The sequence below is a fragment of the Rattus rattus genome, chromosome 1 (assembly GCF_011064425.1).
Source record: "Rattus rattus isolate New Zealand chromosome 1, Rrattus_CSIRO_v1, whole genome shotgun sequence".
In the NCBI taxonomy this organism is placed as follows: domain Eukaryota; kingdom Metazoa; phylum Chordata; class Mammalia; order Rodentia; family Muridae; genus Rattus; species Rattus rattus.
In genome coordinates, this window is record NC_046154.1 from 44,984,501 (window position 1) to 45,002,617 (window position 18,117).

The window sequence follows — 18,117 nt, forward strand, 5'->3', positions numbered from 1 at the left end:
TATCTCAGAAGCAATAAACTCATGACACTTAAAGACTGGCAGAGTTCTCAGTGCAGTTTTGATTATCAGAGAGGGCTTTATAGTAGCCCTATTATAAAATAGCTTAATAATTACTAATATAGTTTTAGGAATTCTTATAGGAACATCATTAAGAATTAAGAAGTTATCTATTTGTCTATGTAGCATCACCATAAGCTAGTGCATCTTCATTGTTCTGCACAGATCTCTTCAAAATGGTGGGATAATACCTAGTATTGTTATACATATTTAATAATAACAGGAAAACATATTAATAATAGGAATCTTTCCTAAAATGAAATCTCCTGTGCCTTGCCCATAGAAGCAAATCTGTCATTTACAGTATAGTCCATGGTGGAACTATCTCAGGGAAATCACCTGCTAGTTTTCAGCTTCTTCTTGATGGCTCCTGGCACAGTGACTTACATGCAGTATTGGTCAAGTACATCTATTAAAAATAAAACCAAATGCTAAGTTCTTATAGGATGCACAGACTCAGAACTGGTAAACTCATTTTTTTCCCAAGGACTGAATGTGAAAGAATGATTATTGAATAGAAGAGGAATTTGTCGCTGTTGTTTCGGTTTGGTTTGGTTTGGTTTGGTTTGGTTTGGTTTGTTTTTTTGTGAAGAGGAGTTGCTTTTATCCTGTTGCTAGCAACAGCACAAGAACATCTTTCTGGGACTTGTCCATGTCTTCCACTGAATTTTAAGTGGAAAACAGACTAAAGCTTTGCTGCTCAGAACTGTGTGATCTATTACCTAAGAGCTGTGAGAAGTATATCAGGAGGTGACCCTCCTGTGAGAAGCATGTAAGCCATAGAAATTCACTTAAACAATAAAAGAAACTTAAAAATATTTAACTCCACAGTCTATGATTATAGAGTTCTGCTGGAATTGGCCTGACCTGTGACCTGAAAGTACTTGTTTCCATGGGGCTCTGAGAGAATTGTTATATGCAGTCTAGGTTGAAGACCAAACAAGATGGACAAGTGATTCCTACTCTCACTTGTACATTGGAGTAACCACCTGCTGGAGGTTGCCCATGAAGACAGTTAGCTGGCCTGAGTACATTCTTTCTAAGATTGAAAACTACCAGACTGCCCATCACATTGGTTCATACAATCTTGAGAGCCCTAGCTGCTTTTACTAAAACATGCTGATAACTTACTGAAAGTGTGATACAAGTCTGATATCTCTGCCTTTGTTTTGTACATATCTCCTTTATCTTAAACCCTTGTGTGTGGTGAAGAACATGTATAACCTCAGCACTCAAGAAACTGATAATGAGTTCAAAGCTATCCTAGGTTATGTAATAAATGCAATGCCCTATGCTATATAATGAGACTCTGCTTCAGAAGCTCAATAAAACCAAATAACAAATTAAAAGACTCAAAGAATGCCCATCTAAAGGCTGGTGATCCCTAATCTTTTTCCTCTTCTTCTGGGGTTGAAGATGGGTAAGAATTTAGGCATATTACTGTTTGCTCTACAATATCCTCAACCAAACTCCAAAAAGTGCACATGAATATCTATAGTCATTCTCCTAGTCCTGTATCTACCTTTGGTTCCAGAAACAGCAGATTTTCATAATTGGTCACACTGAGATAAGGTGACCACCTCCCCCCCAACCAGGAGCCATAATCTCATAGGAATTGCTTTTCCTTTCAAGTGATAGGAGTTCTTTTGTCATTAGAATCAAAACTGAGGTAATGGTCAAGCAGACTCCATATTGGCCAACACTGTCTTAGGGTGCATAGATCTCTGACCTGCTCCAGTTCTGAATCTACTTAAACTGAAATTCCTGCCAATATCCCAAAGATGAAAATCATCTTCCTGGGCTACATTTGCTCAAATTTGACACAGGGTAAATGATATTTCATTTCTTTTGAGATTACTCCCATGTTTTGTGTCAACATAGGAAACTTTGTGTGAAAAATAGAAAACTGAGCATGATGGGACATACTTATGACCCTAGCCTTCGGGAGGCTGAGGGACAAGTTTGGGACAAGACTAGGCAGAATCTTTGCATCTGGCATCTATTTACATTAATTAAAAACCTTATCAAGCCTGCTGGAGAATTTTCTAATGTTGTGCATCTTTACTGTTCACAACGTGTTTGAAATAATTTCTCAGAGAGCTATAGTTTATTTTACTCTGAAGTTCACCAATTTTTCTAGGGTGTTGGTGTCCATTAATCAAGGCATTTAAGACTAGATTCCAACTTTCAACTCAGTATTGTGAGTGGAACTGCACCTGTACTGCGTAGAACAAGAATCTAGCTTCTTTTCTCTTTAGAAAGCCTGACGTTTCCTTGTCTAACATTCAAGTGGGTATTGTCGTTGCTCAAGGAAAGCCAGCCAGGACAAGACCTTTTCCTTTTTTCCACTGGAAATGTTTTCAATTAATTTCCATATAAGATGACATATTGTGAAAGCTGGGGCATTCTCTATAGGTACTGACTCAGTTACTCTCACTGCCTTCTTGAAGTGGACCACATACAGCATGTGGTGGAAGAGTCTTTGGTTGGAAGCTCAAGTCCTCCATGCCACTCCCCGCTCAACTGTGTTTGCTTCCATCCCTTTTAGACTCTTAACTCTCGAGTTCTCACAGAAGCACCATTTGCCTTTTCTTCATATATTGCATTCCATTTGCTCTATAGTTTACCCCAAAAATACAAGTTTTTGATATTTAGGGACCCGATTCATTATGTTTATACTACTATACATAACAAATTCAATCATTTTATATGCTAACTTTCATTCACTCAATAATTCATCCCATACAAGTTAGTTGACAGTCCTCTAAATATTTTAAAGGCACACCTTAAAATTGGGGTTTAGGGGCTGAAGATACAGCTCATGGGTTAAGAGTGCTTGTTGCTCTTGTAGAGAACTGGAGTTTTGTTACCAGCTCCTGTTTTAGGAGGCATTCCACTTCCTGTAACTCTCACTCCATGAAATCCAACTGTCTCTTCTGGTCTCCACAGGCATCCAAATGCACATACATACCACCACCACCTCCCCCCCCACACACATTGTAGACACCTATACAGTCACATACACGCTTACACATGAATAAACATGAAATAAATCTTTAAAGGCTTCACCAAAACTAAGAACTTAAAGAAACCTCCTGTTTTGGTTGGTCTGTTTTCACTCAGATTTTGCTTTTTAGCCCAGGCTGTTCTCGAGGTTATGATCTCCCTACCTCAGCCTCTCCAGCACTGCAATTACAGGCATGTTCCATCAGCTTCAAATTGTCATCTGTCTTAGCCATTGTCCTACTCAGCCAGGTTTTCACCTCACCTCTAACATGCACCCCTTTGAATGGAAATCTGATGGGGTTGGGGGGAGGACAGAATTCAAGGAGCCTAAGCTACAATTTAGCTCATAGTCTGCTTCCTGCCCACAGCTAGACCTAGTCTACAGAGGTACATCTTTTTGCTTCAAACTGCTTGGATGGCCTATCCCTATGAACAGCAGAACTTCAATAATGTGGGAAGCGGATCAGCTGTCTTCCTCCTCTGACCAAATTATAAAATTTCATTTGTACTTTGAGTTGGGCAATGTAGAACATGCTGAGAGCCCCAGTACTATGATGGTCAGTCAGAGGGTCACTAATATGAGGCCAACCTAGGCTATAGTGTGAGCTTCCATGGTAGCCTGGACTACACAGTGAGTCTAGTAGACTAGCCTCGACTCCACATTTTTCCTGTACATATTGTTTTACACTTAGCCTCAATGTGGGATCTAGTTGGTTAAATTCCCCAGTATGAAGTATCTGACTATAAAAGCAAGAGTGAATAAAGCATTTGCTCCTCCTGTTTATTCTAATGCTGGAAACTTCAGGAAGCTGTAAAGTACAGAATGAACAACTGAGGGAGGGTTAACTATATACATGCAGCCTTATCAAACCTCACAGAGCTTTTAGGGTACAGAAACACAGCCAGTAACTGACCCTGTATGGTGGTTAGGTTTTTTTAATTTTTAATTTTTAATTTTTAATTTTTTATTTTTATCAACTTGACACAAACTAGAATCACTTGGGAGGAGGAAGAGTCAATTTGAGAATTGCCTTCATCCAATTGTTCTGTAGGTAAATATGTAGGTCAAACCTCCAGGATTGCTACCTATGGCCTTGAAGTAGATAAGAAAACAGACTGGGAATGACATGAAAAACAAGACAAGCAGTGTTCTTCCATGGTCTCTGTTTCAGTTCTTGCTTGAGTTCTTGTACTGAATTCCTTCAGTGACTGACTATCTAAAGAAATCCTTTGCTTCCTACATTGTTTTTGTTCTTGCTGTTTAGCACAGCAACCTTAACCTGACTAGAACATGGGGCTTGTCTGATTAAATAAGAACAGATGAAAGGTCCTGGAGACAGTAAAGTGATTATGCCTAATCTTGCACTAGGCTTTTATCACTTCTTAACACAGTGAGCCATGTCCAAAGGCAATTATAGACTCAGGTTCCTGAGATAGTTCCCCATGTCCCAGACTCCAAACTCAGTTCTGGGTGACTAGACAGCAGCTGACAAAGACTCTGCTTTGTGGAACACCAACTTCAAAGTGCCTTGGGAAGGAAGAAGAACAAGCTGTTTCTTTGAAGCTGTTCCATGACTTGTATTTATTGCTCCAATGTGTTAGAAGTTTGAATCTTCTAATTCATAGCATTGCTGATGAAGAAAGTATATTCTTTTCAACACTGTATGGATTCTAAACAGTCAGCACCTAACACTGGATGGGCAAATAAACACCAATATGGTTACACCTGTATCATACATACACACACTCGTACACACACACACACACACACACACACGTGCACATGAACACACACATGCACATAAACATGGTAATAGACACATACACATTGGCACATACATACACACACACAGGACAGAACACAACATGTAGTAACAAATAGGGGTGAAACTCAGGTCTGGGGTAAACACCAAGCTATGCCAAGAGGATTGCATGACCTAAGAGCACTAGAAGATATAGTTGACCATTTGAATGAGTCTCAAAGGCACTCTACTGAAAAAGGATTGTAGAGAGTCCCTAAAATAAGGTCAAAGTTCAACTATGAGACTCTATTCATGGAAATAAGGCACTTAGCATTAAGTCTTGTAGGATTCTTCCAATTATATCATTCATCTTGGAAGGACAGATCATTAATCTTTGCTCTGAGATCTTTCATCAGAACATTACACTGCACTTTACATGTGTCATCTCATTTAAACCTCATAATCCTAGTAGAGAACTGTCCACCTGCTGGGGACCAGTCTCAGCTCAGGGTGGGGTCTGGAGAAGGGTGAATGTAAGAGCAATGAAGGGAAGGAAGGATCAGACATTGGATGTAATTTACCTGATGAGCTATGGGACAATGAGGAAGCACATCTCGGTATGACTCTTCCTATTCTGACAACTGTTGTCTCTTTCAAGCTTTATTTATACATAAAATCATTTCCTCAGAAATTTTATTACTGATATAGCTTTTCAAAATATATTTTCTTCTAAAGTCTTCCTTGATTATATAATAATTTCATAAAAAAGTAAAAATTAGCATGATAAAATCAATTTTCTTAAAACTCAGTATCTTCTTCCTTAAGATTGGTGTCATAAAGCCTTGCAGTTACATAAATGCTAGATAGGATGACTCTATTTAAATTGGATTTTCTTTCAGTTTGGCATAAGATTAATAGATCAAAAGTTATTTCCTACTCCCTATGATATCAAACTTGACTTTCTACAAAAGTTCAACATTTAACTCTTATTTAATTCCTCCATGCCTTCCTCTATATTTCTTTTATATTTGGCATAAAACCACTATCTTTTTTTGATTTTTAAAATATTGTTCAGCTCCTTTGCTAGGGTGATCTATCAGTAAAGGTCTGGTTTGACAACTCAGTTCAGGAAGGCAGGCAGGCCAGAATCCCTTCCTCTAGGTCTCTGTTTTGAACCCCTGTTTCAATAAAATTCCTATCTCTATTACAACTCTGTAAAGAACAGAAGAACATCAGGGTTCTTAAAGTTGTTTATGTTTGTCTTCAGGAAGGTACCAAGACTTCTTTCTATTCAAATCTCTTTCTATTCATACAAGTTCCTTGTTTCTAAAGTTGAACATTAAAAACCTAGTAATTCAATTACAGCTTGTAAGTTTCCAAAATTTCCCTCTTTTTCTTTAATAATTCTCAAATTCTCAAACCTCATGATTATTAACAATACTCATTAATAATATAAATGTTTATTTAATTAAAAAGTGCTAAGGAAGGACTCAAGTTTTGCATAACTGTTTTTTCCAGGGAACTTTCACAAATTTCATTCTTGTTTACACTTTTGTTATCCCAGCTCTAGCTTTTGGAGAGAGACCTTTAACAGTAAGAAGCATAAACATAGCAAAAGGTGTGCAGCAAATATCCAAGAGGGACAGTGAAGGGTCAGTCCAAGCAATGGAACACACTTCCATTGTCAAACAGCACTTTCAGAATGCTTGGCATCGCCAGTCATCACCAGTTGTCCAATGAAGGTAAAGACACTCGCCACCAAGAACATGACATATTAGATCAGCAGGACACCGATGGTTCCAGGGGAGAACCAACTCCTAAAGATTGTTCTTTGGTATCTCCACATGTACTGTGACAAGTCCATGCTCCCATACAAGCAATCTAAAAAGCAATCAATGTATAGGAAAGGAAACTAAACACCCCCACAGTAAATGGAAAACCCAACATTCAAACCCAGATCTATGTCTGTCGTCCTAGCATATACAGCAACACAGATTATGAAATGTCTTTTGTGACTCACACCAGGCCACAATTTCAATTAGAATGTCCTTAACACTGGAGTGAAGAGGGGAGGAAGAGATGAGGAGGAAAAGGAGAAGGAAGGGCAAAGAATGAGAGAAGAGGGAAAAGGATGAGAGGGAAAGGGACATGGGGAGGGAAAGGGAGAAGGAGGAGGGTTACTGATGTTCTTGACACCTGACACCCACCTGCTTGAAATTCAAGGCTTTGAGGCTCAGCTGGGTGGACTTAATGGCAGAGAAGGAACGCTGATCTTTGAGCTAATATGCTTGTAAACTTTAGAAATTCCACTTTATGTTGGTCGTAGTTATCTTAGTTCTATATTTCCAGTTCAGTGTCAGGGAGGTATTTAGATATAGGAATCAGCATGGCTTACACATAGGAATTGAGGCTGTTGGAATGCAACTTTTCTAAGGGTATTCTCAGGAGTGGATGAAAACTGATTGACATTCATGGGAACTGTCAAGTCATTTGTCAGAGTCAAAATGAGCACACATATACTGATAAAGGGTTTCCCCATATAATTTGACAAAGGAAGAGCATGGTTATTGCTACAAACAGCACACATAATTTGGTTTGGTTTAGAACAAAGCACGCATGTCCTCTAGCACAGAGTGTAGCAGCACTGACCAATTTCTCCTTGAGGTTGGACTATCTGTGCACAGCAGCTGGCAGAATCTTTGACAGCACTCTCTCCTTTACCTTTCCACCTTTAGTTGTATCTCGGATTCATTTTTATGGGTTGTTATAGTCAAATATTGTACCCATAACAACCAAGGTATTACTGTCCTGAAGAAGAAGCAGTTGCTCGTGTTCTTCACTGTCTTGAACAACAGGGACATCAGCTCACGTGCTTGCTACTAAGTGGTCCATTTCCAGAAGTTGACAAGTCTGCCTCAGGGGGCTTCCGTCCTTCCTTAATCAGATATCCTGAGATATGTTCTTCTCATAATGAAAAATGTGCTCCCTGGGGCAGGAACTGACAGTTGTCAGCCCCTAGGCTATGCCTGTAAACTGGCACACAGTGTGTTGCTCTTGTCTCAGTGGGCAACAATAGTCAGACGACATAGACAGACAGCTAACACCATTACAAGAACGAGTAGTCTTCTTAATAGTAACTCTAAGTGCAACTGCTCTTATTTCTCAAACTAAAAGACACAGACTAGCAAATTGGATTTTTGAACAAGCTATAACTACATTGAGTACAAAAGACATACTTTGCTGGCAAGAAAAAGAATAAAGATAAAATGATTAAAAAAATTCATCATGCAAACAAAGGCCTCGTATAAGCAAGATTAGCTCTCCATATAACTACTAACATACACTGAAAGCCAAAACTAGTCAGAGTAGCTAGCAATTAATTTATATTAATAAGGGAAAAATACAAAAGAGGATCTGTTCTAAGTACATGTGCACTGACTGAACACAATTTCATAAAAACATGAGATAGATATAACAAGACAAATTGGGTCCAGTGACAATTACAGTTGCTAATTTCAATAATCAACTCTCACCAAAAGAGAGATCATCTGGTAAAACAGATCAGCAAAGAAAGTTCAGAGGTAACTGTACTAGAGATTAAATGGATTCAAAGGACATTTATAAATATTCAATTCGAAATCTTCAGAGCATACATTATTCTCGGAAGCTCATGGAGCTTACTCTAAAGCAGATGTCTTCATCCAAAGATCTTAACAAGTGAAAATTAAAATAAATTATTGTCTCATGGAATAGTAGAATAAAACGATAAATCAATATTAGCAGAATATATACCTGGAGTCAGAAAAATATACTATTGAATGAAGAGTGGACCACTGAATAAATCACCTAGGAAATCCTTAGGATAGAATGGAAATGAAAGAATGACTTACTAGAATGTCTGAGCCATAGGGAGTTCAGCTTTATGATGAAATTTTGACGTGAATCCTTAATTTAAACAAACAAACAAATAAAATAGAGATCTCAAGTAAATACCTTAATGATGTGCCTCCATGTCTTCGAAAAACTAGAATAAGAAAAATTGTACCTATAGATAGGAATAATAAACAAAATTGTAGAAATAAAGAAATTGGAGACCAAGAGAACAATGCAGAGAAGAAGGAAACAATTCCATTTCTATTCCTTGGCAGTGTTAAAAGAAAATCAAGGAGAGTCTAGGCTAAAACACTGACAATACAAGGTAATAAAAAAGAATAAGAAAGGATACATTGTAACATATGACAGTAGAATCTAGAAGATGATGAAGTAGTAATTTGGGAACCTGTATTCAAAAAGCTGGAAAATTGAGAAAGAATATACAAATAGACTAATAAGACCCACCAAGCCTACACTGAGAGATGTCAATAATGTAATCAGAACTATGACAAGCCCCAAGTTTGAAGCAGTAATGAAGTTTCACAACCTAAAAAACCAGGACCAGACAGATTCAGTCACTTCCCACAATGCCTTTAAAGAAGAAAAATGCAATGTTCTTCAAACTGTTCCACAGCAGAAGGAGAAGGAGCACTTCTAAATTAATTCTCTGAAATCAAATCACTCTATTGCTAAAACCAGATAAACAAAAGCATCCAAGCAGAAAACCATAAACTAATTTTCTTAAACATACAAAACGCTCACTATAAACACTTAGAAACTAAATTCGAGAATGAATTAAGGAAAGCAGACATCAAAAATGTTGGTTTGATTATAAGGATGTAAGGATGGTTCAACATGTCAGATCTATAAATGTAATAAATAATGTGTCTGAATAGACTCAGGAACAGAAGTCACATGACCAACTCAATAGATAGAAAAGGTCTCTAATGAAATCCAACAAATCTTCTTGATAGAATATAACACAACATGATGAAGGATATACACAATAAATCTCTAATAAAAAAAATACCAAATGAAAACTGGGAAGTATATCCTCTAGTATAAGGTATGATATAATGTATCTGTTGTTATTCATTATAACGCTTGGCATCTTAGAGAGAATAAGAAGTTTGAAAAATAACAATAATAGAAATATTGAAAAGTGATACCAGCAAGTAGTCAAATGACCACTGGTAACAGATATCATAATCCTTTACTTTGAAGATGCTACACTTTACCAGAAACCTCTTAGGTCTGCTCTATCTTCTCATCAAGTTATCAGGATACAATGTCACCATACAAAAATTAGTAGCTCCTTTTTAAACTGCTAAGTAATAATTAGAATAGAACCAAGAACAAAATCTATTCACAGCAGCTACGAGATAATGTCTGGGAATAAACTAAGGACATGAATGACCTCTAAAACCAAAACAACACCAGAAATTTTTACATAAAAATTGAAGAAGATACTAGACAATACATAAGAGACTTTTTTTTTAAACAAAGTTGGAAAGTGTTTTTATTGCTGACATTTGCACACACAGTGTTAGTGACGTTGGCCTTCCCTTCCTGGGGTGGAACCAGGCCCTATCTCATCAAACATTCACACAAAGCCTCAACACTCCTGAGTTACTCTCTTTTTTTAGTACCTGGGGATTCGCTTTGGCTAGGTTTTCTATTTCGAGGATCCTCGAGAGAGAGATTTTCTAAAAACGACCCTGCACAGAATCTATGGGAAGTTCTTAGGCCTGCGTGCTTACAGCAGGAAACAGATCAATAATATATTTTATACGTTTATCTATGAGACAGAGCACCACAATGACATAGCAGAGTTACTGGAGATCCTGGGAAGTATAATTAATGCCTCACCACTAAAGGAAGAGCACAAGATTTTCCTGTTAAAGGTGTTGCTGCCCTGGCACAAAGTGAAATCCCTGACTGTCTACCATCCCCAGCTGGTGTACTGTGTCGTGCAGTTTTCAGAGAAGGACAGCACCCTCACTGACCCAGTGGTAATGGCACTTCTCAAATACTGGCCAAAGTCCAAAAAGAAGTAATGTCTTACGTGAATTAGGTGAAATCTTAGATGTAATTGAACCGTCAGATTTTGTGAAGATCATGGAGCCTCTTTTCCAGCTGTTGGCCAAATGTGTTTCCAGCCCTCACTTCCAGGTGGCAGAGCAGGCGCCATATTACTAGAACAATGAGCATCATGACTTTAATCAGTGACAATGCAGTGAAGATCATGCTTCTGTCCTTATACAGCAACGCAATGACCCACTGGAACAAGACAATACACGGTTTGATATACACCATCCTGATACTCTTCATGGAGATGAACCAAAAACTCTTCGATGACTGCACCCAGCAGTTCAAAGCAGAGAAACTCAAAGAGAAGCTAAAAATGAAAGAACAAGAAGAAGTGTGGGTTAAAATAGAAAAATCTAGCTAAAGTGAATCCCCAAACTTTCTATGTGATCAATTGACAGAGATATTACTGGGAATATGTCTATTATCAGAAGCATATTACAACATCAGTGCAACCATCAACAAATTCTTAACTCAGTCTTCAAGGTTAAAAGAAAAAAATTCAGAACTCGTATAGAGCAGTGTTTCTCTGTCCCCGCCAGCGGGGACCCAGTTATTCAGGGTCCCGAAGAGGCTTTCTACCTGTGGGCCAAAATGGGGGTGAAGAGAAGAAGGAGACCAAGCAAGATTCTGTTGTCAAGGTCTCGTTTATTGAGAGAAATGTACAGCATTAAAGCTCTGAGACAGGAATAGAAGCGGGAACTGAAGCTTAGGGTGGGGGAGTTTGGGAAGTGCCCAAGGATATAAGGTGACTCACTACACTGCAAGATATCCTCCTATAACAAAGAGGCAACAGTCTTCCGGGGACATGTTCTTTGAAAAGGTCGAACCCTTCTCAGGAATCTGCTCAGGGACATCCGGTGTTTTGCTCAGGCTGCAACATCCTGTCATTGCTCCCAGGGTCTTCCAGGGAGAGGCTTTAGTTCAACAATCTCATGACCGTATGGCAGTCATTTCAAGGTTAAACCTCTGTGGCCATGCAGCCCAGAGTCAAGTAGCCACCTTGAGCTAAACAGTCACAAAACAGCCAGGCCCAAATCCAATATGGCTCACTACATTTCTCAACCTGTGGGTCTCAGCCCCTTGGAGAGTTGACTAATACTTTCACAAGGTGGCCTAAAACCATATGAAAACAGAAATATTTACATTATGATTCTTTACAGGAGCAAAATTACAGTTATAAAATGTCAACAATATAATTTTATGATTGTGGGGTCACCACAACCATGAGGGATAATTAACTGTATTATAGGGTTGAAGCATTAAGAAGGTTGAGAACCACTGGTATAGAGTGTTAAGGACCCTGACAAGTCAAAGCAACCCTAAGATGAGAGAACACTGCTGGAGATATATTTCAAGGTATATTGTATAACCCAAATATGGAAAACATCATATTATTGGCAAAAGACAGGAACAGAGACCAGTGGAATGGAGGGGGCATCCAGAAAGAAAAACTATGCACCTATAGTCACCTAATTTTGACTATAAGGTGTCAGATATATACACTGATAGGAATGGAGTGTCTCTGACAGATGGTGCTAGGAATAAAGGATTTCTACATGTAAGGGATTGGAAGTAGATCCATATCTTTTATCTTTCATAAAAAAATAATGTAAAAGAGATCAAATACCACAATGTTAGACAGGACTTTTGAAACTGCTAGAAAAACTTAGGTAGGACACTAAGATATAGGTGAAGGAAAGTCACTTCAGAGAAGAGTTTCACTAGGATAGAGAATATTAGCATTGATTGACAAGTGATATTCTATGATTTTATGTAGCTTATATGCAGAAAATAAAATAATGGAGTGAAGACATACCTTACAGAATGGGAGCAGATCTTTCCTAACTAGTCATTTGATAGGAAATTACTATCTACAGTAAATAAGGAACTTACAGATTTAAACACCCCATCCAAATCATCAAACCAGATATACAAGGCAAAGTTTTTAAAGGAAGAAAAAAGAGCAGTAAATAAATGAAGCAATGTTTCCCATTGTTAACCATTAAGGAAATCTAAAATAAAATCATGCTGAGATTCTATCCCACCCCATTCAGAATGGCTGTCACCAAATACCCAGAGAACAACAAATGTTGGTGACAACACTGTGAGGTAATAGAGCCTTTATACACAGGGCATTCAGAAATGTAAATTATTTTATATCATACTGAAATTAGCAGGGAGCGTTCTCATAAAACTGAAACTTCGATACCATCTTGCTATACTTTTCCTGAGTATACAATTAAAGAAATTCAAGCCAGCTCACTACACAGATGGCTGCATGTCCATAACTTTTAATGTACTATTCATAATAGCCAAGATAAGAAACTGAGACAGTCTAGGGGGTCTTGATCAAATTCATTTCCTCTGTCAGCTAAAGAATTAAGATTCAGAAAAAAAAAACCCCACAAAACTCAACAAGCAGCAGCAAAGTTTGTTGCACCACAAACAAAATCAGCAGTTGGAGAAAGTTGTTTATTGAGGATGAGGAAACACACAGTCAGCAGACGCACGAAGCAAAGATCCTCTGTGAAGCATAGAGGGAGGACTCAAAAATCTGAAAAATTCATCTTCTTCTCGGGTACTAGGGATTGGAGCCTCTGAAGAGCCTACCTCCCTAGCTTGATCAGTTTTAAGAGAGCTAGGATGGTTGAGCGATTTGAAACTGCTGCGTGTCATCCTGATCAGGTCTTGAACTTGCTGAGCCAGTCCATCAGCAGGAGCCCTGCTAGTGGAAGACAAAAAACAAACAAGGCCTTGCTTTAAGCCTCAAGACTTTTGTCTCATGTCAGGGGAGAAAGAAACAAGTGTGTCAGCTTAGAATTCCAACACTTATTACCTAGCCATGGCCCATCTCCCTGTCTGACTACCAGGGAGTCTTTGTAACTCCTAGTCTCTCAAAAATTCTTAGAGGACATTCAAAAGGTGAGTAGACAATATCACACACACACACACACACACACACACACACACACACACACACACACACACACAAACAAACAAACACATGCATGCACACATAATCAAAATAAACCAGGCTCACAAGAATAAGAATTGCACTTGAAATCCTGTGTGTGCATGTACGTGTGTGTGTGTGTGTGTGTGTGTGTGTGTGTGTGTGTGTGCGTGTACATGTGTGTCTGTATGTGTTCGTGTGTGTGTGGGCTCACACACACATCCTTAAAGTAGAAAGGACATTCTCTGGAGTAATGGAAGAGTGGGAATAAGCGTGAGTAATGCGGGGAAAATAAAGACAAGTTTTGCAAACTTTGTCTCATATGCAGTTTATAAATAAGGGGAACAGGAGGATGTTGGAGAGTGAACAAAGAGTGAATTGAGAGCAATACAATGAATTTTTGTATGAAAACATTATAATGAAAGCCCCTAATTTTTTTTGCTAACTCAAAAATGTTATTAATAAAAAAGCAAAGCACTGAAAATGAATTAGGGAGGAAGGAAGAGTTGGTAGAACTGTCATTATGAGTACATTATGGTCAAACCAAGCAATTAAAGGAACAGAGTAACAGTGATTGTTCAAGAGCCCATCACAGCATAAGTAAATGCTTGGATAACCATTTATGTGAGGGAGGATATGGGAATCCATTGAATTACAAACACTATGCAGATACGCTTTTCCTCAGTTTCACTCCTCTTAGGAATGGACTGAAGCTGGTGATTCATTTCTAATGAACAGAGAATGGAAAGGGGGAAGTCATAACCTCACAAGAGAGAATTGGTCCAGCTTTCTATGGACTAATGAGAGTTAACATCGTCATAAGTAATGTCAAGTGAGTTATCATGGAGGAGTATCCCCTGTGCCCTGAGTTTGACAAATCTTCTGCCTCTATGTGTTCCTTATCAAAAATTGCACAGTTCTCAGTTAACCATGGAAAAATTCTTAGAAAAAGCCAAATTGAAGTACATTCTACAAAACATCTGTCATTGCTTTTCATGGATCAGGGTCATAACAGAAATAAGAATAAGGTCTCTAAGGTTAGAGCAGATTAATGAGATATAATTATTGGCTGCAAGGTAACCCTTGGGTTAGAGCTACATAATAAAATGAACCTACTTGGAGAAAGAAGAGGAATGGTGACTGTTGGAGCATGAAGGTCCTTGTGTCTATGGATCTCCAAGGAAACCAGAAATATTAAGCACTTACAATTGTCCTTCCAAAAGGAAGGATGTAAAACCTGTTTGTTTTTTCCAGAAAACTGGGAACTGGATGTAAGTAATTAATTGCCTGGCGATCTGCATACCTGTTGGTGACAGGCCATATCAAACTCATACACCTGTACAGCCAGGGGTCCCCCACGTCCCACAATCAGGCCCAGAGTTGAATGATACCCCAAATAACCTCTTCTCTCTGTGTGCGATGAGACCAAGCCAGATTCTTCCTTATAACCTTAAGCTAGTTCAGGTAGCTTATCTCTAAAACTCATTTTCTTGGAAGAAATAGCACTTCTGAGTTGCAATTCAATATAATTACTTTCCTGTGTACTCATGATTGTATTACACCAGAAAATATTTTTCCAGATTATATTCTGTTCAAATATACTGGCAACAAACCACCTAACATCAGATTCCCCAAAGTGAATCTGAATCAAGGTTTTATTTTCACCTCTACCTTGACATCTGCAAAGACCCACGCAGAGGAGACCACTTTAGCCAATTATAAATCCCAAATTATTCCATAATTTAATTTTGAAAATGGTGCAAATTCAAAATCCTGTAGCTAAAAATCGACCTAAAAATGTTCTAGCAGTAATTCAGTCATTAAAAAGAAAGTGTATTATGTACAAATATGACATATAATGATAAAATCCATTATTTTTGTATTTTAGTGGCATATGCATTTTCAATAAAAATATGGGGTTTCAGCTCATACTGTGATACACTTTGATTTATTTTCTCAAATAACCATTTTTCCTTGACTATAATTATCAACTTTTTGTTTTGTTTTGTTTTAGAGACAAGATTTCTCTATTTAGCTTTGGCTAACCTGGAACTGTCTAGGTAGAACAGGCTAACCTTAAATGCATAGAGATCAGGCTTGGATTAAAAGAGCGTGCCACTATACCTCAATAAACTACCCACTTGGAAGTGGTTGGCAGATACTCATTGGCAGTGTACCAAAATAGGGTGAAAGTCAGAAATGCCTGCAGTTATCTAAATATTCAGTCTATTATTTTGGTGAACAAGAATTTGTATTTAATTATGGCAGCTTGGTTCAATATACATGACTAAATCTGTTGCAGAATGACATCTTTTAATGCATTAAATACCCACTCGATTCCTTTCCCCATGACAGAAGGTGACTGAAATTAGGACAGTCCTGAGGTTAGTGACACTGATCCAAGATGAAGTAGGTTGCACCATGCATCAGGTGACTGAAGTTTTGATCCCTGCTCTGTCTTATGAACATGGAGAACCCGGAGAGACACTAGACACATAAGGTATAGAGATCAATAAAGGTACATATGACTGATTCAGGCTTCAGTGAATTGACTGAACGCAGGTAACAGTGGCCTGTGTTCTCCAGGCAACCAGGGCCTCTCCATCCAGATGAACCTAGGCCTGTGATCTATCACTTGAAGGAGGTGGGATCTTAGGTGAGTTTAATCCCTTCCCTGTACTATGCTTTACTCAACTCTCAGGACATGGATTAGTACAGTACGAATGTCAGAGGGTTGATGTGTTGAGGGATAGCTTGGTGCCTGACACATAAGGATGACTGCTTTTATTGTTTTGTATTATGTGTTGATTTATGTAACACAGCAGAGTCTTGAAGAGCATTTTATCATATTGAGTCCTAAAAGCAACGTGCTCCATCTTATTTTGAAAACCAGATATTAATCCTCTACATAGCAGCATTTTTGTAATACCCAAGAGGCTTTAGAAAGAATATCCAGTTGTTTCTATTCATCCCTAAAAGACATCTCTGGTTTGAACATGAGACTGAGCATTCAAACCCCTCTTCCTGAACATAGAGAATGGATTAATTTGGGGTTACTGGATATTCCACTCTGGAGTATGTAGTCACGTGGGAAATGCTAGAAAGACACAGATTCTAAATTGTGGCATCTATTGGTTAAGGACTGATCAAGAAATTTAGTCAACTATAAAACATGAGATCAGTCAGTTTTCTGTGAAGTGATAAGAAGTTAGAATTAAACCTATGATTAAATGAAATCTTCAGCTAAAACGAGCTCCATCAGTTTCAGATAATCACTAGAGGCTTCAGACCATTTAATCTGTGATTCAGTTTGAGTCAAATCTAATCTTGATTATGTCAGGTTAAGCTGAGTAGCAGAATTATGTTGGGTTTATGAAGGCTCATTTCCTCCATGTATTTTCACCATCAGCTTCATAAGCATTAAATTTAAGGGGCAGAACACAACAAAATAATAACATCTAAAATGACAGCAACTAGCAGGAGGGTTGACTCACAGTGCCTTAGGACAGCACTCAGACACTTCTGCAATTTACCTCCAATGTAGGCCAGTGGCTTTTCTTACTTAACATGAGAACGGCAAGTGCCTGGGCCTCACTTTTAGCAGTGTTGTCAGGGAGCTTTTAGAAAACTGTAGCTGGGCATACACCAGCTTTGAAGGTTGGAACTCTTCAAAACATTCTCAGATTGCAGGGAAGGATGTTGTTTCTAAGAATTCAAGATAGGGAAGCTAAGTCATGTTAGTTGTTAATAAAAGAAGTCAGACCAAGGAAGCTTTCTCTCATATGCGATACATAGGTTACACATATGCATGTGCACACAGAACACAAGAAAATAGAAAGGAAGTTATTTGGTAATAAAAAAAAAAGAACTAGCAGAAGGAGAAGGGGAAGGGAGAGGGTAATGGATTGTGAATGTGGTCATTTGCATGAGATACTTAAGTAAACGCATCATTATTAAATCCATTTTGCACAGTGAGTACCCATGCATATATTTTTTCAGAAAATGGTCGGTAAGTCTGGTATGGACACTGTAGTCACAGTACTCATAATGGGCAAGAAAAAGAAACAAGCCCAGTGTTTATCAGCTGAAGAATAGATAAGGACAATTTGGCACACATAAACTCTAGAATGCTGTTCATCCATAAAACGATGTTAACAAAACCCCACCTTGTTGTTTGCAATGACATGGATGGAGCTGGCGACCATTACTTTAAGTGAAATAAACCAGGTACAGAAGAGGAAGCACCACGGGATCATGCTCACATGGAGAATCTTTAAGTGTTGGTCTCGTAGAACTGGAGAAGGAGGTACACATGGGAAAGGGTGGGCGGAGAATGCGGTGAGAGGTGGATGTACAAAGGCTACCTCCTGTACTGCTGCTCAGCAAGTGACTGCA

At 38.4% G+C, this 18,117-nt stretch overlaps 1 pseudogene; it reads left to right on the plus strand.

The window, feature by feature from the left end:
- LOC116890383 overlaps nucleotides 1-11,164 on the plus strand; it is a 106,515-nt pseudogene extending 95,351 nt beyond the window's left edge.
- The last annotated feature ends 6,953 nt before the right edge of the window (nucleotides 11,165-18,117 follow it).